This window comes from Muscardinus avellanarius, assembly GCF_963383645.1.
Source record: "Muscardinus avellanarius genome assembly, chromosome: 5".
In the NCBI taxonomy this organism is placed as follows: domain Eukaryota; kingdom Metazoa; phylum Chordata; class Mammalia; order Rodentia; family Gliridae; genus Muscardinus; species Muscardinus avellanarius.
Genome location: NC_137790.1, coordinates 35,594,437 through 35,617,429, shown reverse-complemented (window position 1 = coordinate 35,617,429; position 22,993 = coordinate 35,594,437). Strand labels below are relative to the sequence as shown.

Below are 22,993 nucleotides of genomic sequence, written 5' to 3'. Positions count from 1 at the left end.
GTAAGCAGTATAACTGATCACTAATAGGAGTTAAGACTTTCCTCAGTGTTACATGCAATCCTACCCACATTCCTTTGGGCTTGTGTGAATGGTATGCATTTTAATCAGCACTGAGGTAATTATGAATGCATATATAAGCCAATTCAAATTAACAAATAGAAAAAAGACAGGTTAAGTGACTGCAAAATGCTATTTAGATGTCTGGAGGTAGTGCATATAGAATAGAGGACTGGCTTTCTCTTCGGCGGTTTATTGTGCCAACTAAGCATATTGTATTGTGGTGGAAGGAGCATTTATGTGAAACTTCATTACTGTGATGAGTTAAACTCTATGAATTCATTATTTTTTAATTTCCCCATCTGCTAAAGCATGAAATGATAGAAAAATATGTAAGTGGCAGCTGCAGAGGAGGGCTAGAATAAAACACAAGGGAAAGCTCAGGATGGCAGAAGTCTCTAAGAGTTTTTAGAGGCCAGAAATGTGTAACTCTCAGGGAAGGAAAACTACACCTAAGATATAGTAACCCAGCACAAACTCTCCCAGGTGAATGGAAGTTTATATGTCTGCTGTCTGAACTTTCATCTATAAGGAAGTCCCTTCAAGTATCTATCTAAAAAACAGTGAAATTCAGTACAAACACCTACACATGTTAACATCAAAAAGAAAAACTATTTTTGAGGAAAGTTGCTCATTTTGTCAATACATTTTTTTTCCGTAAAAGTTGAAGACAATGTGTCCATGTAGAAATGAATCACATCTCAACTGTGGCATCTCACACATCACGATGATGTATCAGGTGACATGCTTTTTAGAAGTGCATCAGTTGAAATAATGACATAAATGCAATCTCCACCAAAACTTGGTAAGATATTGTCTCTGTTTTTAAAACAACACACTAAAAGTTTTATAAGTCCTTCCTTTTCCATATTTTCTTATGAGGTAATATGAAATACTGGCATTAAAAAAGTCAATAAAATACAGAAGCATATAAATATTGAAAACAATTTAATTTCTCTTATTAATGTCTTTGACACATGAGAAAGAAATCAGAAAGTTAAAAGGGACTTTTGAACTCATCCTCCCTAATCTGCCTTCTAAGTTATTGAACTTTTATAAAAATGTGCATAATTATGTGTGCTACAAATATACATCCAGAATTTTCCCACTTTCTCTCACTGATTTTCCATATATAAAATTAGTTTAATCCATGATCATCTTTCTGTGAGACTTCTACAGTAGGTTTCTGTATCTGGATTAAATATTCCTTATCTAAAATGTTTGGGACCAAAAGTGTTATAAATTCTGGATTTTTTTTCAGATTGCAGTATTTGCATATACATAATGAAATGTCCTTGGGATGAGACCCATATATAAACATGACATTCATTTAGGTTTCATACACATTTTAATCTGTGTGTAACATTATACAATAATTTTAAATTTTTTGCATAAAACGAAACCTCATGGTGTGGAATTTTACATTTATGATGTAACATAGACATTCAAAAAGTCTTAGAGTATGAAGAATTTAGAATTCTTGATTTATAAATTTTATGGATTTGAGATGCTCTTTCTGTAATGATGTTATCCCTTAAAAGAGATGCTTCTTGCAGGAATATCTTTTTTTACTATTTTTTCTTTTTTCTTTTTCCTTTTTTATTGGTGAATTGTAATTATACATCTTGATGATATTCAGGGTGATAGAGGCATACATGTACACAGTACTTTTTGACTCTTCTTTCTCTTCCCACCCTGCTCCCTCCCCCCCCAACCTTCCAATTCTCAACATATTGATTAGCTTTGATAAGTTTGTGTATGTACATCATAACCATTGTGGTGTTCCCCTCTTCAAGTCTTCCTCCTCCTCCAATCATCTCTCTCAACTAGGTCTCCTCCATCACTTCAATAAGGTTTCTCCTCTTTTGTCTACAGTCCCCCATCTTTTCCAACTTCTTCCTAGATTCCACATATGAGGGAGAAAATTTGACCCTTTACTTTTCATGACTAGTCAGTCATCATACCTGGCATGATGCTATCCAGTTCCATCCACTTTCCTACAAATAACATAATTTTGTTCTTCTTTATGGCTCAATAGAATTCTATCATGTGTATACCCCATAATTTTATAATCAATTTATTTTCTGATGGACATCTTGGCTTGTCCCACAATTTGGTAATTTTAAATTGTGTAGCTATAAACATAAGTATACATATATTAATATGGTAGTCTGATTTGAATTCTTTACGGTAGATACTCAGGAGTGATATTGCTGGGTCATATTTGGGTTCATTCTCATTGTCCTGAGTAGTCTCCCCACTGTTTGCCAAAGAGGTTGCAATAATTTGCAGTTGTACCAACAGTGTACCAGAGCGCCTACTTCTCCACATCCTTGTCAGCATTTATTATTGTTTGTGTTTTTAATTATTACATTTCTATTTGGAATTAAGTGGAATCTCAATGCCATTTTGATTTGGCTTTCTGGTTGCTAATGACCTTGAGGATTTTAATATAGTTATTGGTCATTTAAATTTCTTCTTTTGTGAAGTGTTTATTTAGTTCATGTGTCCACTTTTTGATTGGGTTATTTGGATTTTTGTCAATTAGTTTCTTGAGTTATTTGTATATTTGACATATTAATCTTTCAGAAGAGTTTTGGGGCCCACTCGGCAGGACCGAGGTGGCACCCAGGCTTGTTGCCAGCGTGGACTCAAGATGGCGCCTGGGCTTGCAGCCAAGTCACGAGGCTCACGAGGCTGGCGGTGCCCTGAGCCTGCGCAGTGAGCCCTATCAGGCGCCTTACGGATAATTAGTGACGCAACGCCTCGTGCTACCACCTGCCCGCCCAGGAGAAGGTTAAAAAGCGCGCATGCCCTAGCGGGGAGGAAGGAGAAGGAGAAGAGGGTTGGTGGACAGGAAGAGCAGTTTCTTGGCGGACTGCTCTGGGCTCCGAGCTGCGACGGACATGTTCACAAAGCCACCACTGTGACCGGTGTGTGCTGCAGCAGAGACATAGAGTGCCAGAAGGAGGGTTGGTGGAGTGATGAGGGAGAGGATAGAAGACTGATGTTGTTTTTACCTGAGAGGGCGTTGAGAGAGCATTAAAGAGGAACTGTACAAGAACCTGGGGTAATAAAACTGCTTGAGGAAGATCGTGTAAGAGTCGTCACTGCGCGCGACAAGTGGTGGCCCGTACGGGGAACTTCGCTTTGATCAGAACCTCGGCAGTCCCGGGCAGCCGGCTGGTAAGTACTCCTTTGACTCCGAAAAGGGAGGAGGAGGCTCCATTAAGGAGGATATTTTTTAGTATTTTCCCCGATCAAAGGGGGCTCCATTAAGGAGGATATTTAGTAAATAAGGCTCGCGGATAAGCGAGGCTCGCGGAAAAGCGAGGGACAGCGCTGTATTTTCCCCGATCAAAGGGGGCTCCATTAAGGAGGATATTTAGTAAATAAGGCTCGCGGATAAGCGAGGCTCGCGGAAAAGCGAGGGACAGCGCTGTATTTTCCCCGATCAAAGGGGGCTCCATTAAGGAGGATATTTAGTAAATAAGGCTCGCGGATAAGCGAGGCTCGCGGAAAAGCGAGGGACAGCGCTGTATTTTCCCCGATCAAAGGGGGCTCCATTAAGGAGGATATTTTTTAGTGTAAGCAAGTTAGAGAATCGGGCTGGTCCTGATTCGACTCCCTCTCCTAATCCGCCACCATAGATGGAAGACACCTGAGGTTAGTTGGAAAAGGCGCCTAATGTGTAAAGGATAGGTCAGAAGATTAGTTCCTAACGTAAGCTATCTATCATCTATCTACATCATCATCATCATCATCATCATCATCATCATCTATCTAACCATCCATCTTATTCATCATTTATCATATGTAATACAGATCATTATTTAGGATACGTAATGGTGATGAGAGTGCACTTAGGGAGTATGGCTAGTGTGCTGAAGCACTGTAGGTGGAAGGAAGATAGTGGGAGACAATGAGCGGAAACATGTGAGTATGACATAACTCACATAGGTGTTAAATCATTAGAATTATATTCTAAATGTGCAAAAGGGACAATGAATGATATTTAGCACTGTGGCACTGGAATCTCCCTCATCGTCCTAAAATAAGACTAGAGTACTTGTGTAGAGAATGAACTCCCGAGTGGCAGGAACAAAAGTATTGTGGCAAATGGCCTGAGAATTATGGTGATGATTCAGACTAGTGAGAGCAGGAAAAGAGGACAGACTAAGAATACAAATGTGAAGATGAAATTGATAACTATGAGTAGAAAATTTTATAAGGAATATGAAGAAAAAGGGAATTAAAGGGAATTTGTGCTGGGCATGGTGGTGCACGCTTGTAATCCCCATACTTGGGAGGCGGAGACAGGAGGATTGTGCAGGTTCGAAGCCAGCCTCACTGGCTTAAGAGACCCTGTAGCCCAGAGGTAGAAGGGTTCCATCCCCAGTACCACCACCAAAAAAAAAAAGGAATTTGTGATTTGTGAAGTTATTGTAGTGAATCTCTACACCCTAAAAAAGGGACTTCTATTAGAAACTTGGTTTGGATCTTTAGACTGAAATGACAAACATGTGCTAAGAGTTAGATGTCTTCACATGTATGTAAAGAAAGCATCTGGAGAGAGCCCAGTAGGCCTCTGGAACAAGCACAAGACTTAAGAAAGCAGGAAGGAAGACTGGCTCAGGGTTTCATTGTGGTTAGGGGCGAGGTTGTGGTTTTCCTTCATGATACAGATCTCTTACCTACATCAAAGGAGGGGACACCAAGGACTTACAGTTTGCCCAGAGTTAGGCACAAGTGCAAAGGGATGGGGAAATATTAAAAGTTGTCATTAAACATACCAAGTGAAGTTAGACTTTTTATTAAGAAGTTCTAGATTTAAACAACTGAGTAAATAATAGTGTTTTTCAGGCAGAAGCAAATGGAGGGAAGAGCGATATTGGTAGAATCTGATGGGGGGCTGAGATAGAGATCTTGGTTTGTGGCCAGCTTCAGCAACTTCACAACTTAATGACTTAAAGACTCTTCACAACTTAATGAGACTTCATTTCAAAGTAACAAAGAAATAGAGCTGGAGGTATAGCTCAGAGGTCGAATGTCCCTAGGTTCAGTCTTCAGTGCCAAACACATAAGCAAAAATGTCTATTGCATTTAATATACATCTTTAATTATTTATGTATTCTTACTCAGCCACTTTACCACTCTATTTATTGTAAGTAAAAGCATTCTGGTTATAGTTAAAGAAATACGCTATTTGGTTAAGAATCTCCTGTGGGTCAGAGTGGTAGACAGACAAGTAATCTAATAATGACATGTATGAATAGTCCTATAGAGAAAACACTTATAGGATTCCAGATGATCCTAAAATATTGGCAGCTAATGCTACTTGGAAAATGGGCAAAAATGTCATGTGGGAAGTAACACTTAGCTAAATCCTGAAAGAGTCAGATACATGAAGAAGGTGGAACCTGGGTCAAACTTTAACAGAGAGAGCAAGCATCTCTTTAAAGATGTAGAGGTTTTTTTGAGTTCTAAGTACAAGATATCGATTCAACCAAGGACTAGAAAGAATTTTCAAGTTGTTATACACATAGATTGCTTCCTGCTCAGAAGTATAGTTTGAGCTCTACTCAGTTGTTTCTAATAGAAGTTTTGTTAATGTTTATTTGGAGATCGGTGAGAGAAAATTCACCAGATCCTCTTAAAATCTTAGTATTCAGAACAAGGAGAAACCTCTAGCATAGAATAAATAAAAATAAGAATACCTGAACATCTTCCACTTAAACCCGGGACATCTTCAGCATATCTAACTGCACATTTATTGTTGCTACACAAACTATGATATGAATAAAATTCCCCATGATCTTGGTTCACATTGCATGTCTGATAATCTCTAATAACATAATTATTTTGCTTTAAATCAGTTTTTTTAGTTTTCTTCCTGTTTCTGTTTTATGAAAAATGTTAGCACAATTAACTGAATTTCAACTTATTTTAAACTATATTTATCAAAAGTGGCTATAAAACCAAGCTTGGTGGCATATGATTGAAATCCCAGCTACTTGGGTGATTGAGACATGAGAATCACAAGTTTGATGCCATCCCAGGCAACTTAGTGAGAGATCCTGTCTCAAAATAAAATAAAAAATCTGGTGATATAATAAGTGGTAGAGTACTGAATAGTGGTATTTAAAAATATCTACATTGGTATTTGGAATAATGACACTTTTTAATGATTTTTGGTCATCTGGTAATCCCCATAAGTTTCTTAATAAGGCCGTCTCCTTCTCCTGATAATTTTTTTAGGATTCAAAAAGATAAGTCAAAGATATTTATCATAAAGATAAATCAAGTATATTGTAAGATCACTTTCACATATAAAAATGTTACTTTTTATTTTTGGTCTATGTATTTTGTTCATGATGGCCAAGACAGAGAGTATGCTCAAGTTATATAATGTCTTATTTCTGACATTGTTACTTGAATTCACTAAATTTGATTTTACTGATCCAGATTCTATTTTAATAGGTCTTTTCTAGCTCTCATAATTCTATAAAAATTATTTCTATTAATGTTATATAGCAATTACTTCAGTCCCTGGACCAGTATGAATGCCTGATCAATGTTTCTTATTAAACCAATGAGAGTTAATACTTTGAGGAGCATAGGAAAGTTCAAATCGCCATGCAGATCTGATTGCCCAAACAGGATCACAGCATTTGAAATATGTTGGTATAATTAGTGTTCATTACAATGCATCAAATATATTCCTTGACGATCACTAGTAGATAGATATGGCTCTAATTCCAAGTACAGTCTGTTTCTATAGTAACTATAGAAGTATTTTCCTTTGGCATCAAAGCTAATGTCAAAAGCACAATCTTAGATAATGAGTGCATGGTGCCATTATGTCAGCTTTTATTCTTCATGTGACCTTTATTTCATTGTAGAGTAAAACTCAAACTAAGAAAGTTGACTGAAAAGGAGTATTTAGCATGAAGATAATTGGTTAACCTAAAATCCCTTTTTAAATATCATTGTTTGTTAATGGAACCTACAGAAATATCCTAGATAAATAAAAATAACCAGGTCATTTACTGAAAGAAAGAAAAGATGCAATGTTGCAGGATATATTGAATGAAGATAAAAAAGAGAATTCCTAATAAAAAAGAAGTCTCTACAGAGAGATGGGCACAACATCACAGACTTGGAATCTAACATGCTTTAAATGTATTCTGAGTTATTTTTTGTAACATTTACATCAAATAGTATTTCTCCTTAAAGGATATTAAACAGAATTAGTTTCTTCCTATATACTGACATTATTTTAAACTAAAATTTTGGTATCTTATTATTCAAGATGATAGATATTCAGAATAAACATGGTTATGGCCTAGTTTCATACAAACTTTGGAATTAAATTTCTACAGAGTAATGCTGTTTGAGGAAATAAAAACTTTTTTTTATTTTTTCAAGTTAAAAATCTTTTCCATGAACATATTTTTGTATTAACTTTTGGTTGGCCTCCCAGAACCTTTCTCAAGGTTACAGTCTTCCAGTTGCAAATTTGTGAAAATTTTGTTTCAAGAAACATCGAGTATATATTGGTTTTATGATCTGGTAATAGGATGTCTAGTTTTACATGTTCAATTTTAATAAAAAGATAGTGAATATTAAAAAGCCTTTCAAACTGTCACCATGTTTGTCAAACGCATACAGTAACTGTTTGTATATTAAAATCCCTTCCAGCCTGACAGCATGCCTACACATTTCTTTTTAAATTGGTACTTACATCTCTAACTTTTTTTCCCTTTTGTGTCACAGAGGGAACCGTTCCTTGGTTACCCTGACCTCTAACTGTTTGTGGACACTACTCGATCTCTTGAATTATCCAATTATCAGCAAGCTGCTTCCATAGACATTTCCCTTGTTCTCTTTGAGACTCGGTTGTGTGTTCCATAAAGGGTTAATAGGAAGGGCATTATCATTCATGTCCAGTATAATTCTGGAACAGCAAGGCAATAGATAGAAGCAGCTGTCATTTCCTTAATTGTTACTAGTGCTGAGAAAATAAAGAGAAAAATAGTGAAGGAGAGCATGTCAGGGTTCCATTTTCCATGTCAGGCACAGAGCATCTGGGCTGAGATTACTTTGTAAGCACTTTGCTACTTCTAACAGCAACATTAAAGACAAAAAAAAACCCCATATAATAACCTCAGGAAGAAATGGATGTGTAAATTTTGCCATTTTAAGGCAAATGAGTATCATTTAGTACATTTGGGAGGATGCTACAATTGGCCATTATTTAAGTGCAATTGTGTGCTTCTCGGTATCACATGCACATTACTTGCTGACTCCTTTAACTCTCAAGAATAAGAAAATGATTGAAAATTTTAAAATAATCATATTGGTGTGTTGTGAAAATTAGATCTATTACAGGAAATGATTGAGTGTCTTTTGGTTGTGAAGCACAGAAATCAATTTGACTAGCTGAAACTCAAAAGAGGATTTTTAAAATCTAATAATTTGATAGTTTTAACAATAATAACCTAAAAAGCACATGAGAAGATTGGATTCATGTGTTTTACTTGGAATACTATTGATCAGCTTCCTGAAATCTAGATTAACACTTATAAGACAATTTTAAAAAAATTAATAAATACATATTTAAGGAACAAAAGAAGTTTTTCAGGTAAATCATAGAAAATCAGACTAAAGTATGAATTTATTATGTTTGTATTAATAAGATAGTGAAAAATGTGATCCAGAAACACAAAAAAATAATGTTGTCCAGAAGAATGAATAGAGGGTGGAGGAGAAGCTGAGGATAAGCCCCATATAGGTTTAAAGTAAAATGTGTTATCCATAATCAAGCAAAGGTAGGGAGTTGTATATTATGAGTTGAGACTGTATAATCCCAGAAGCACCTCTTTAGAAGAAGTTACAAGCCTCTAGAATTCAGAGTCAGACACAAAATGGGGTGCTCAGTAGGTCCAGGTGTTTTTTAAAACTGAAAGAAGACTACCTGGTCAGAGTTTAGCTGAGTCTGAGAATCACAGCATGGTGTGATTTTGCTATGAAATGTAACTGATGGGAAAGAGAAAATGCTATACTACAGGAAAGAAAAACTTGCATACATACATAGCTTTATCAGTGAATCAATTCTTCTGGCTAGTACTGAGAAGAGTATAGCATAATAGTCTCCTGAAATCCTAGAATGTTCACTGAGGGAGGGCTAAGTCACCTTCTCATTTGCAATACAATTCTAAAGAGGCTTTCATTAATACACCAAACTTGGTTCTCAAAGTGTACATGAGAGAAAATAATTCAATCCCTGAGGACAAATCTTGAGGAAAGGTCTTAGTTTAATAGAGTTCACAAAGATGAATCAAATACAATTTATGCTTATTTTCACATATAAAAGAAATACCTCTTATTTTCAATCTATTAATTTTTCAATATTATTTTCAAAACAAATAGTATGTTCAAGTTAAAACAAAACAAACTAACAAAATCTTATGAAGTTATTCAGAATTATGTGCACATAACCAAAAAAAATAAGGCATTTTCTAGAGGAATATAGTCATATCAAGTCACTCAATTATCATAAAAAAATTCATTAAAGTTAAAAAGTCAGTAATTAGTTTTCAAATATATTCATAAAATTAATACAAGTTTGAAATAGCTAAATATTGTTATTAGTTAATATATATCTTATTTGTACACACTTTAAAATATTGCTTAGCATTTCTTGACAAATATAAAGCAGGTATTAGGTATTATAAATGTATTACAATAATTTAGAGCATTTTTATATCCCTGAGAATGAAGTTCCTTTACCATCCCCCTCACTCCAGCTAAATAATATATCTTGTATCTCTATGGATATTCCTGTTCTAACCTTTAAGCATAAATGGAACCATAAAATGCGTGATTTGAGCAACTGACTTTTTCCATGTTGTATTAGTACTTTATTCATATTTATTTTTGAATAATATTATATAAAATGGATATGCCACAATTAAAAAAATCATTGGTGCATTGTATTCATACATCAAAATGGGGTAAAAAAAAAAAAAACTTGTGTATACATATATGCCCACATCACCCAGTCAGCCCCCACCCAGTCCCCAACCCACTACCTCCCCATCCCTTCCTCCCTTGCTTGGCTTAGTGGCTAACTACTATATGGATAAGTACATCATGTGCTTTAGAGAGTTTTCTTCTTTTCCTCTCCCATCCCCACAGTTAGGTTGTCTTATTTGTTCCTCTATAGGATTTCCTTTTTCATCTAGGGTTCCTCCTATGACCCATTTCTCCTTAGCTTTTGCATATTAGGGAAAGCATCTGCTTTCTTATTTTTTGTGATTGACTAATCTCACTTAGCATAATGCCCTCCAGTTCCATCCATTTCCCTGTAAATGCTGCAATTGTGTTTTTTTTTTCTTTTATGGCTGAGTAAATTCCATTGTGTACATATCCCAGTTTGTAATCCATTCATCTGTTGATGGACATCTCCGCTGGTTCATAGTTTGGCAATGGTAAATTGTGCATCTATGAACATAGATACACATGCATTAGTTTGGTAGTTTGGTTTCCTTTCTTTTGGGTAGATATCCAGAAGTCGTATTGCTGGATCAAATGGTAGATTTGTTCCCATTCTTCTGAGGATTTTCCATACTGTTTTCCAAAGTGGTTGCATTAATTTGCAATCCCACCAACAATGTTTTAGAGTTCCCACTTCTCCACATTCCTGCCAGCATTTGCTATTGTTTGTGTTTTGAATGATTGCCATTCTAGTTGGAGTTAGGTGAAATCTCAGGGTAGTTTTGATTTGCATCTCTCTGATTGCCAATGATGTTGAGCACTTTTTCATGCATTTATTGACCATTTGAATTTCTTCTTTCATGAAGTATCTATTTAGTTTACTTGCCCATTTTTTGATTGTATTATTTGTTTTTTAGTGTTGAGTTTCTTGAGTTCTCTGTATATTCTAGATATTAGTTCTTTATCAGAGGAATAGATGGCAAAAAAACTTCTCCCATTCTGTCAGTTCTCTATTGAGGTTCTTGACAGTTTTCTTTTCTGTACAGGAGCTCTTCAGTTTCATGCAATCCTGCGTATTGATTTGCCTTTTAATTTGTTGTGCCTGTGGGGTCTTGTTGAGAAAGATTTTATCTGTGCCTATGTGTTGCCGTGTTGGACCTATGCCCTCTTCAAGGAGCCTCAAGGTCTCTGTTCTAACTTGTAAGTCTTTGATCCATCTTGAATTGACCCTTGTGCAGGGTGAAAAAGTGGGATTAATTTCCAATTCTCTGGATACGGTTAACCACTTTTGCCAACACCATTTGTTGAACAGGCTATCTTTTTTTCCAGTGTATGTTTTGGCCCCTTTGCCAAAATTAAATTGGCTGAATGTGTGTGGACTTGTTTCTGGGTCTTCTATTCTGCTTCATTGATCTATGTATCTGTTTTTGTGCCAGTACCATGCTGTTTTTATTACAATGGCTTTGTGGTATAGTTTAAAGTCAGGTATTATGATTCCTCCTGCATGGTTTTTGTTGCTGAGAACTACTTTGGCTATTCTGGGATTTTTGTTGTTCCAGATAAATTTAAGGACTGATATTTCTATGGCTGTGGGGAATGATCTTGGTAATTTAATGGGCATTACATTGAATCTGTATATCAATTTTGGAAGGATGGCCATTTTAATGATATTTATTCTGCCTATCCATGAACATGGCAGGTCTTTTTATCTTATAAGATCTTCTTTGATTTCTTTTTTCACTGTTTTATAATTTTCTTTGTAGAGGTCTTTTACCTCCTCAGTTAAGTTTATTCCTATGTATTTTATTTTAATTTTTTGTGAGAGATCCTGAGTGGAAGTGTTTTCTGAACTTCTTTTTCAATGTATTTGTGACTGCTGAAAAAGCATTTGACAAAATCCAACATTTATTTATGCTAAAATCACTGCAGAGAGTTGGTATAGAAGGAACACATCTCAACATCATAAAGGTAATCTACAATAAGCCCACAGCCAGAATCATATTAAATGGAAAAAAAACTTTGAGAATTCCCCCTAAAAACAGGAACAAGACAAGAATGTCCATTATTACCACTTCTCTTCAATATAATACCTGAGACTCTAATTAGAGCAATAAGGGAATAAAAGAAAATAAAAGAAAATAAAAGGAGTACAAACAAAAAAAGAAGACCTCAAACTTTCACTATTTGCAGATGACATGATTCTATATTTAGAAAACCCAACAAACTCAAGCAAAAGGCTTATAGAACTGATCAAGAAATTCAGCAAAGTGTCTGAATACAATATCAATCTTAAAAAAATCAGATATGCCACATTTTAAAATCTACTAATCAGTTGATAAACATTTGGGCTATTTGTATGTTATTGGCCCTTTTGTACACTATTCCTAAAACATTTCCCCAAATTTTTATGTGAATATTTGAATGTAAGTTTTCATTTCTTTCATGTATGTACCTGGAAGAAAATGGAAAAAATTATTGATTTAGGCAGAATAATTTAGGGAAGTGGTAAAATATAAATTTATAGTAGTACTTTCATATGTTATTAAAAATAAAGATCTCGATTATAAAATATTTACTTATACTTTATTGGTCACATTATGGTGTATAAAGATGACAGTGAGGCCAGGTGTGGTGGCAGATGCTTATAATCCCCGTGTTTGGGAGGCAGAGACAGGAGGATCGCACAGGTTCGAAGCCAGCCATGCTGGCTTAAGAGACTCTGTTTCCAAATAAAATATAAAATAAATCTGGGAGTGTATCCTGGAGGTAGAAGGGTTCCATCCCCCGTAACACCAAAGAAATAAAAAAATTAAAAAAATACATGGCAATGATATTGACCAAATTATACCATGTGCATATAGTAATATTTTATAGCAAATCTCACTACTATGCATAATTTTTATGCATAAATATTTTTAAGAGCCAATGATAAGTAACATAAGTATTTGCAATGATATTTGATTCTCACACATAAGAGTTTTTACAAAGGCTAACATCTTATTGAGACAATTAGTTAAATGCACATTATCACTGTAAGATAATATGGTTCCAAACTCAAAAGGTAAAGACCCACATTTTGTAATCAAGTTTTAAACCAACCTTAAATATCTAAAAGAAAATAGAAAGGTTGGAGAGAATTAAAGGTAATTAATCTGTATAAAAATTAGCAGAATTTTATTGCAAAATGACTTAGTATCAAGTGACTTAATTTAATGTCAATCATCTGTGTGAATTGCCATGAAGATATTGCATTAAAATGAAGAATGATTTGATTGAGTCTGAAATGCTAAAGGAGAAAGTGACAAGAGTGGAGAAAATTTTAGGAATTAAGAGATAGTTAAATAAATTAAAATAAATAAAACCCAAACGTTGAAAAAAAAAAAGATTTATTTTACCCTGCAGAGGTAGGTTTTTTTTTTTGTGTGTGTGTGTATGTAATAATTAAGGAGATCTCATAGCTGAAGATGATGTGTGCTGCAGTACCTAAGAGATTTGATTTAATTAATTATATAAAGATCTGAAGAAAGAATAAAATTGAGAAAAAAGTGAAGACAGTATCCCAAAGAATAATCATGTTTCTCCCCAAATTTCATTTTTTACAGTAAACAAAGACTAAAGAATTCTCTATATCAAATATTTTGCTTAAAAATAGTCTATAATAATTAGTAGATACAAGTGTCCTAAGAATGTTTGTGCTGTAATCATGTTTAGCTCCCCAAAAAAGCATCAGTGTCTTCATATGTAAACAGTGGCATTGAAGACAGTGATATTTTTACTGAACATAAATTCAAAAGGCTCATCAACAGTTTATATATAAAACAGTTTGCAAATATTACAAAAATAATAGTTGTTTAATAAATTTATTTATTTATTTATTTATTTATTTATTTATTTATTTATTTGTGTGGTACTGGGGATGGAACCCAAGGGCATTCTACCTCCGAGCTATATTCCCATTTCTATATTTTATTCTTTAGTTTTTTACCAACAAGGTCTCACTGAGTTGTAAAGGGCCTCATTAAGAAGCTGAGGCTAGCTGCAAACCACTATGCTCCTGACTTAGCCTCCTAAATGATGGCATTACAAGTGTGCAACACCATGCCCAGCAACTTTAGTAAATTTTGATAAGATTAACATTACAGGTTACTTAAAAGGAAGAGATGAATATAAATTATAATTTTTAATTTGAATAAGACATACAAAAATAGAAAAGTTGAATAGTGTATTTACTTTTTATTAATTGTTTAATAAGTGTGTTGGCAATATTTAGTCAAGGCTAAGCAAAAAAGTATGAAGGTAATACTAAGAATAAACAAGGAAGCATTTTACTACTTGGTCCAAAGTAAATATTGAAGAAAGAACCCAACATCAAGCAAAACTAGGATTCAATTTTTGAAATGTCTGACATGATTCAGTCAGAAGCCAGATGGTTTATGGAGAAAAACACCCCACAATATTATAAAAATTAGGCCAACTGGGTCTTTCGTTGTTTCATTGAGCTATAAGGAGATAAAATGAGAAGTGTTTTTCTCAGTAAGCCTTGGCCTCTGGAATCTCATTTGTTGTTTAGCAAGATGTCTTAACAGAGTAGCATGCTGTACTGATTGTTAATTTAGGAAATTAAGTCCCCAGTTTCACTGAATGTCTTGCCACTGTTCTTTTAAAAAACAGCTTCCCCAGAGTTGACAAGACATCATGACATTATACACAGTAGAGAAGGCCAGATTGTTTTTGGGTCTTTGGTTTTCCTCAATGAAGTTTGTACTTAGTCATCTAATTTATTTTGCAGGTGGTCTTTAATGAAAAAAGAAGTGATTGCTTTTTACTCTTTCAAGCACTATTTGCTTTTTAATAAAATGTCTAGAAGAATATTCCATTTATCTAAAGATAAGTGTTCACTAACAGCCTTCTATTTGATGTGGGATTTTTGGTTTCCCTTTAAGCCAGCACATAGAGGTCATTATATGAATCATCAATGAAAGCTTTCAATATTACAGGGATGGGCATGAATTAAGCCACTGCCTAGTAGTTTTTCTCTGTCCAGCTTACAAGCAGAAATCCAACTTAGCTTGATAAAAGATCAAGAACTATAAAATTCTGAAAGCCAGTCAAAATACTGTTACTGAGGTCCCAATAAAATGACCAGATATATTGTGTATGCTGTGATAAATACTACTATCTACAATGAACAAAACAACAATCTTTATCACAATCAGCCTGACTCTTCTAGAGCTGAAGACCACAGTGTATTAGATCACAGTACTCTAGAAAGCATAGGACATGAATAGAGGAGCATGATTAATTTTTTTTTTACTTGTAGTTTAGTTCACTATATTTTGAAGATTAATTTGATGAGATGGGTAGGTTTTGAATAACTTAAATGGCCCTCCAGTATCTTTTTATCATTCAGCATAGAGGATTTACATCATTTAGAAAAATATATCTATACCAATGCCTACTCTTTCCTCTGGGATGTTTACCTGTACTGGCAGAAATGTCTTTATTCCCTTAAGTCTTTTGATATATAGTTTGCTTTCAGTCATACTCTACAACTACACAGAGTTTTTTCATCGTAGGTATTCTTTTATCAGCCTCATTCAAGGCCTCAAGATCTTTCTCTTTTTCTTCTTGGTAGGACCTCCTTGGCTTTTCATATCTTGATCTCCAGGTTGCCAACATAGGCTCTTTCTGTAGGTGATACTTCTTCTGGACATAACCCCAGCTGTTTCCACATTGAAACTTTAAACATAATTTTTTGTCATATCTATATCTCCTTATTTTTCTGGCCTTGGTAAAGGGGGACTATTTATAAATCAGTATACTAAAAAAAGAACATAAAATCACCAAATAACCTAATGACACACCTAAGTCTCTGAAAAACAGGAACAGTCTAATCTTAAAGCCAGTAGAAAAAAGTAAATTTTTAAAATCAGAGCATAAATCAATAAAGTAGAGAATAAAACAAATATAAAAATCAACAAAACCAAAAGCTACTTTCCTTTTTTCAAAAGCTACTTTTCAAGAAAATAAATAATATAGATAAACCATTAGCCAAGCTAACCAATAAAAAAGAGAAAAAAACCAAATTACTAAAATAAGTAAATTCAGAAGACTATTAGAAACTACTTTGAAAAACTATATTCCAAAAAAAAAAAGGAAAATAGCATCGATAAAGAGTGTACCATCAAACAAAAACCTAGGAACAGATATTTTTCCATTTGAATTTTATAATACTTTTATAGAAGAGCTAATGCCAACATTCTTCAATCTATGTCATGAAATAAAATAAGGATTATCTCAAATACATTCGATGAGGTCAACATCACATTAAAATATAAACCAAATAAGCCAGCTCAAGAAAAGAAAGCTACAAACCTCTATCACTGATGAACTTAGATGCAAAATTGCTAAACAATATACTAGCAATGCGCATAATTCCAGTACTTGGGAGACTGAAACAGGGGGATGACAGGTTCACAGCCAGCCTCTGCTACATAGTGAGGCCCTCCATGACTTATTGAGACCCTGTTTCAAAATAAAGAATAAAAAATAGGGCTGGGAGTGTAGCTCAGAGATAGAATGCACCTAGATTAATCTCTAGCACCTCAAATAAAATCAAGAAAATTTTTCACCACGACCAAGTTGGTTTCATTCCAGGAAGGCAAGGCTGGTTTAACATATGAAGCAAAATCCATGTAATTCACCAGATAAATAGAACTAAGGACAAAAATCACATGAACATTTTAATAAGTGCTGAAAAAACATTAAGAAAAATTCATCATCCATATATACTAAAAACATTTCAGAACATTAAAATAGAACATATCTCAACATCAAGAAGGCAATATGCAAGAGGCCAATAGCCAACATCATATTGGATGGGGGAAAAGTATGAGAATTCCCCTGTAAAACAGGAACAAGGAAAGGATGACCACTATTGCCACTTCTTTTCAATATAGTACTTAAAACTCTAGCCAGTCTAGTAAGGCAAGAGAAGTAAATCAAATGAGTAAAAACAAAAAGAAAAACTGAAATTATCTTTATTTGTAGATGATATATTATTCTTAGAATACCCAATAAGCTCGACCAAAGAGCTTATAAAACTGATCAATAAATTCAACAAAGTATCTAGATACAAAATCAATCTTTAAAAAGAGGTTTCCTGTATGCCAACCATAAATCCACTGATAAAGACATTTAGAAAATACTTCTACTCAAGATATCCCACAAGAAATAAAACACTTAGGAGAAAACTTAACCAAGGGTATAAAAGTCCTCTGTAAGAAAAATTATAAAGCACTGAAAAAGAAGTTAAAGATCTTAGAAGATGAAAAGACCTCCCATGCTCTTAACATAGGCAGAGTATTTATCATCAAAAATGCCATTCTTCCAAAAGTGATGTGCATACTTAGTAAAATACCCATTAAATCACCAAGGCCATTTCCCACAGACATAGAAAAATCAGTCCTTAAATGTATTTGAAACAGCCAAAGGGAAAAAAAAGAACAGAATAGTCAAAGCAGTTCTCAGCAAAAAGAATCATCCAGGAGACATCACAATACCTGCCTTCAAATTATACTACAAAGCCATAGTATAAACACAGCATGGCATTGGCACAGAAAGAGACACATGTAGCAATGGAGCAGAACAGAAGTCTCAGAAACAATTCAACAAACTTATGGCCAATTGATTTTTGACAAAGAGGACAAAAGCGTACACTTGAAAGAAGATAGTTTCTTCAACAAATGATGTTGGCAAAACTGGTTAACCATGTGGGAGATTGCATTAAACTGAAGAGTGTCTGTACAGCAAAGAAAACTATGAATAACCTCAACAGAGAGCTGACAAAATGGGAAAATATTTTTGCCAATTATTCCCCCAATAGAGTACTAATATTTAGAATATACAGAGAATTCAAGAAACTCACCACTAAGAAACCAAATAATCCAATAAAAATTGGCAAATTAATTAGATACTTCACAAAAGAAGAAATTCAAATTGCCAATGAATGTAAAAAATGTTCAACATCACTAGCAATTATTTAATGGCAATCATTAAAAACATAAACAACATCAAATGTTTGTGAGGATGTGGAGAAGTAGGAACTCTAATCCATTGTTGGTGGGATTGCAAATGGTGTAACCACTTTGGAAAACAGTATGGGAGATCCTCAGAAGAATGGAAACAAACTATCATATAATCCAGCAATACCACTTCTGAGTATGTACCCAAAAGAATGAAACCAAACTACCAAACTACCAAACTACCAAACTAATGCTTGTGTATATATATGCATAGCTGCACAATTCAGGTATCAAGCTATGGAACCAGCCAAGATGTCCATCATCAGAGGTATTAATTACAAAAGTGTGGGATATGTACACAATGGAATTTTACTCAGCCATAAAGAACAAATTACATCATTTGCAAGGAAATGGATAGAACTGGGGAAAAGTATGCTATGTGAGATTAGTCAGTCACAAAAGGTAAAAATATTGAATGTTTTCCTTAGTATTTAGAAGCTAGGAAGCAAAAGGATCATAGGATAAATTCTAGATGAAGAAGGCAAAATGATAGATGAACAAATACGATGAGTTAACCAGGGGAGATGGGAGTAGAAAGAAGAAAATTTGCTAATATACATGATGTACATTCACAAACATATCAAAGTCAATCAATAAGTGAAACATGAGAAGGAGGGAGGGGAAAGGAATGAGGTGGGAATTGGAGAAGGGCTAAATAAATGATATGTGCATGTATGCCTCTACTATTTGTATTCCATAAGACATATGACTACAGTGTACCAATAAAAAGTTAAAAAATAAAGAAAATAATTTTAGGCAGAGCTCTTCCAACCTTTCACCCTGCACAGGAGTCAGCTCAAGGTGAATAAGAGACCTAGAAAACAGACCAGAAACCTTGCAATTCCTGTAAGAAGGCATAGGACCAACTATTTCACATATAGGCTCTTGTAGAGACATCCTAAATAATAACCCAAACCTCACAAAACAGAACAAAAATGACTAATAAATATTATGGCATAAGATTAAAAAGTTTCTGTGTAGCAAATGACACTACCAAGAACCTAAAATGAGAGCCCACGGAATGGAAGAAAATATTCCAGATAATTCTGTGATAAAGAATTAGTATGTAGAATAAATGAAGAACTAAAACAACTTAACATTAAAAAAAGAAACCATCTGAGTCCTGGTGTCTCACCTTTTACCCTGAACATCATGAGCTTCACCACCCACTTCACCCCCTTTTCAGCCAATTACAGTTCCCTGGGCTCCTTCTGGTCTCTCAGCCCCTGGGTTCTACTGGCCAACAGTGCCACCAATGTTTATGCAGCTGCTGGGAAATTGGGCTCCTACATAACCATGTCTAGCTCCACCAGCTTCCAGGGCGACTGGGGTTCCAATGGCTGGCTGCTGGACCGCCTGGGCTCTGGCAGGATTGAGTAACATTTAGAGCAAGAAGGAGACCATGAAGTTCAGAATGACTGTCTAGATTTCTACAGAGAAATTTGGACAGAGTAAAAAGTCTGGAGACAGAGAGAGGCTTGGGGGTAAAATAGGAGACCATCTAGAGAAGAAAGGCCCCCAGGTCAGAGACTGGGGGCATTATTTCAAGTCCATTGAGGAGCTGAGGGCTCAGATCTTTGCTTATTTTATGTACAATGCTCACCTTGCTGCTAATGACTTTTTTTTTTTATTGGTGCACTGTATTCATACATCATAGTGGGATACAAACTTTTGTAGACATACATGCACACATCGCCCAGTCAGCCCCCATCCGATTCCCACCCCATTCTCTCCCCATCCCTCCCTCCCATGCTTGGCTTAGTAGTTGACATCTAGTATTATAGCAATTTATCCAAAATTAAAAATGATCATCTCACATAACAGGTTCATTTGTCTGATACCAAGCTTTTGATGACTTAAAGATAACATTTCAATATTTCTTTTTACTTTCTTTCTTACCAGAGATTATTTTTTCTATTTTTTAGGTGAAACTATCATATATTTATATATTTTTTTTTCAGAAAAAAAATCTATCCTGATATGGAATATGGACTCTAGATACCCAAAACGATCTTGAAAAAGAACAAAGCTAGAAGATAAATATTTTCTGATTTCAAACCATATAAAGCTACAATAATTGAAACAGTGTAGTACTATTCTAAAGGCAGATATATAAACCATTGGAGTTAAATAAAAGCCTAGACCTAAATTCTTCCCTATATTGTCAAGTTATGTTTGACAAGGTTTCCACAAACATTTGGTGGTGGAAATAATAATCTTTTAACTAAATATTGTTGAAAAATAATAATTACATGGAAAAGAATAAAATTGGACCCTTACCTAATCCCATATACAAATATTAACTCAAAATAGTTAAAAGACCTAAATATAAATTTTAAAACTATAAACTTTTAGGAGAAAATCTGGGTCATAAAACCTCACAACATTGAAATTGGCAGTGATTTCTTGGATATGATTTCAATGGCACAGGCAACAGAAGAGTATACAAACTCCCTAAAAAAAAAAAAAATATATATATATATATATATATATATATATATATATATATATATATATATATATTGTGTATCCAAAGACAATGTAAACAGAGTTAAAAGTTACCAATAGAATGGAATAAAATATTTCCAAATGCTATATCTGAAGGTATATTAATATTCCAACTAGAAATCCTAAAAATTAAGAACAATAAAGGCAAACAATACAATTTAGAGATAGGTAAAAGACTAACATAAATAATGAATCTACATAGATAACCAATCTTAGTTGTCTGTTGGATGGAAACTCTTGTTTCTCTGGTTCTGGTGTGTGTTACCTATTTATTTTTTGTAGTTAATCTCTTTGAGTATTTTCTCTAGTGCTGGTTTTGAAGACATAAATTCCTTCAGTTTCTGTTTGTTGTGGAAGCTTCTTATTTCTCCATCTAATTTGATAGAAAGTTTTGCTGGGTAGGAAATTTTTGGCTGGAAGTTGTTTTCTTTCAGAGTTTGGAATATGTTACTCCAAGCCCTTCTGGCTCTCATGACTTGGTTTGGGAAGTCTGGAGTGAAGTCCCCTGCTAATGACTTTAGAGTCAAGTATGAGACAAAACTCACCATGAGCCAGTCTGTGCAGAGTAACATTCATGGTTCTGCAAGGTCAATGATGACACCAATATTACTAGGCTTTAGCTAGAGATGAAAATCAAAGCTTTCAAGGAGGAGCTTCTCTTTATGAAGAACCATGAGGAGCAAGTGAAAGGCCTCCACGCTCAGATTGCCAGTTCCAGGCTGACTGTGTAGCTGGGTGCCACTAAATCTCAGGATCTCAGCAAGACCATGGCAGACATATGGGCCCAGTATGATAAGCTGGCTCAGAAGAGCCAGAGGATCTGGATAAGTACTGGTCTCAGGAGTTATAGGAGACCACCACTGTGGTCACCTCACAGTCAGCTGAGATCAGAGTTGTCGAGATGATACTCAAAGACTTGAGATATACCACCCAGTTCTTGGAGATTGACCTAGACTCCATGAGAAACCTGAAGGTAAGCTTAGGGAATAGTATGAGGGATGTGGAGGCCCTGCTATACCATGCAGATGGAGAATCTAAATTGGGTACTGCTGCATCTGGAGTCAAAGCTGGCACAGACCCAGGCAGGGGGGCAGCACCAGGGCCAGGGATATGAGGTCCTGCTGATCATCAAGGTAAAGTTGGAGACTGAGATTGCCTGTTAGAAGATGGGGAGCACTTCAATCTCAAAGATACCCTGGACAGCAGCAACTGCATGCAAAACATCCAAACCACCACCCTCAATATGGTGGGCTGCAAATGGGTGTCAGAAACCAATGATACCAAAGTGCTGAAGGTAGGGTATGAGAATGGAGTGGGACCCAGAAAGAAACAGACAATGTACCAACTTTAAAAAAAGGAAGATAAAAGTTCTTTGCTAAAAAAAAAATAACCAATGAAAAAAATAACATAAATTTTAAATTCTACATGCAGTTTGCTTTATTAATACTCATAATTTGTAAGCTAGGATTTTCCATGTCCTTGCATGTTTAGGTTATCAATTTATGTACTTTATAACTTCTTAATTAATTTTTTGTAAAAATTAATGTTATGCTGCTTTAGCATGAGAATATGAGTCTAATTAATCTGCGCACAATTATAACTTTAGAGAATAGTATGCAAAGACTTAAACACTAGACATGCTAAACACATTATATTTTCTAAGTCCAAGTGTATTCAAGTATACACTTGTTTTAATTAAGAGCCAATAATCAAGATTAATTATATATTACTAAATAGATTTTACTTGAAATAATACCACTCTTTTGTTCTTTTCATTCTTATAGACATGCAATTTTCACATAATCATTAGCTCTAGGTTTCCTATTATATCTATTTTGGAAAGCTCATGGTATTTCTTATGAACTCTTCATCTCTCCTCTGGTCTCTTAGTCTGTCCTAATCTACCTTGTGTACTACTACAAAACAAGCATGATTCCATCAGCTGAATCAATTCTGAAGGCCTTTTCTGACCAAGCAGGAAGACTGTTCATAGTCCCATCCATTGTCTATTCTGACATTTCATGGTTAGCCCTGTATGCTGTTTTGAAATGGAAACCTTCGTGAAGCCAAACCAGTGATGCAGTGCTCTTTAACCCCCTTCATTTTGTTGGATTCCTATAATGATTTCTTCATTTCTCTTTGTTTATTGCAAAAATCCCCATTTTCTCACATTCCATAATTTCTATCACATCTTAACATTCTCTTAGAGTAACCTTTTCGAATCATTTTCAGCAATCTAATATTATTCATATTTTGATACCTAATTTTCATCTTGAAGGGCTATGCAAATGCAACATGTTTGATTAAGAGGCCTGATTATTTTGTTCTGCTGATCAAATCAGAAA

The 22,993-nt window shown here is 34.7% G+C and overlaps 1 pseudogene across 1 annotated transcript; it reads left to right on the top strand.

Moving 5' to 3' along the window:
• The first annotated feature begins 19,292 nt into the window (after nucleotides 1-19,292).
• On the top strand, nucleotides 19,293-22,712 carry LOC308263462 (keratin, type I cytoskeletal 18-like; annotated as a pseudogene). Its single transcript has 4 exons — nucleotides 19,293-19,516; nucleotides 19,567-19,773; nucleotides 21,138-21,942; nucleotides 22,539-22,712. The product of its transcript is annotated as a keratin, type I cytoskeletal 18-like (transcript).
• The last annotated feature ends 281 nt before the right edge of the window (nucleotides 22,713-22,993 follow it).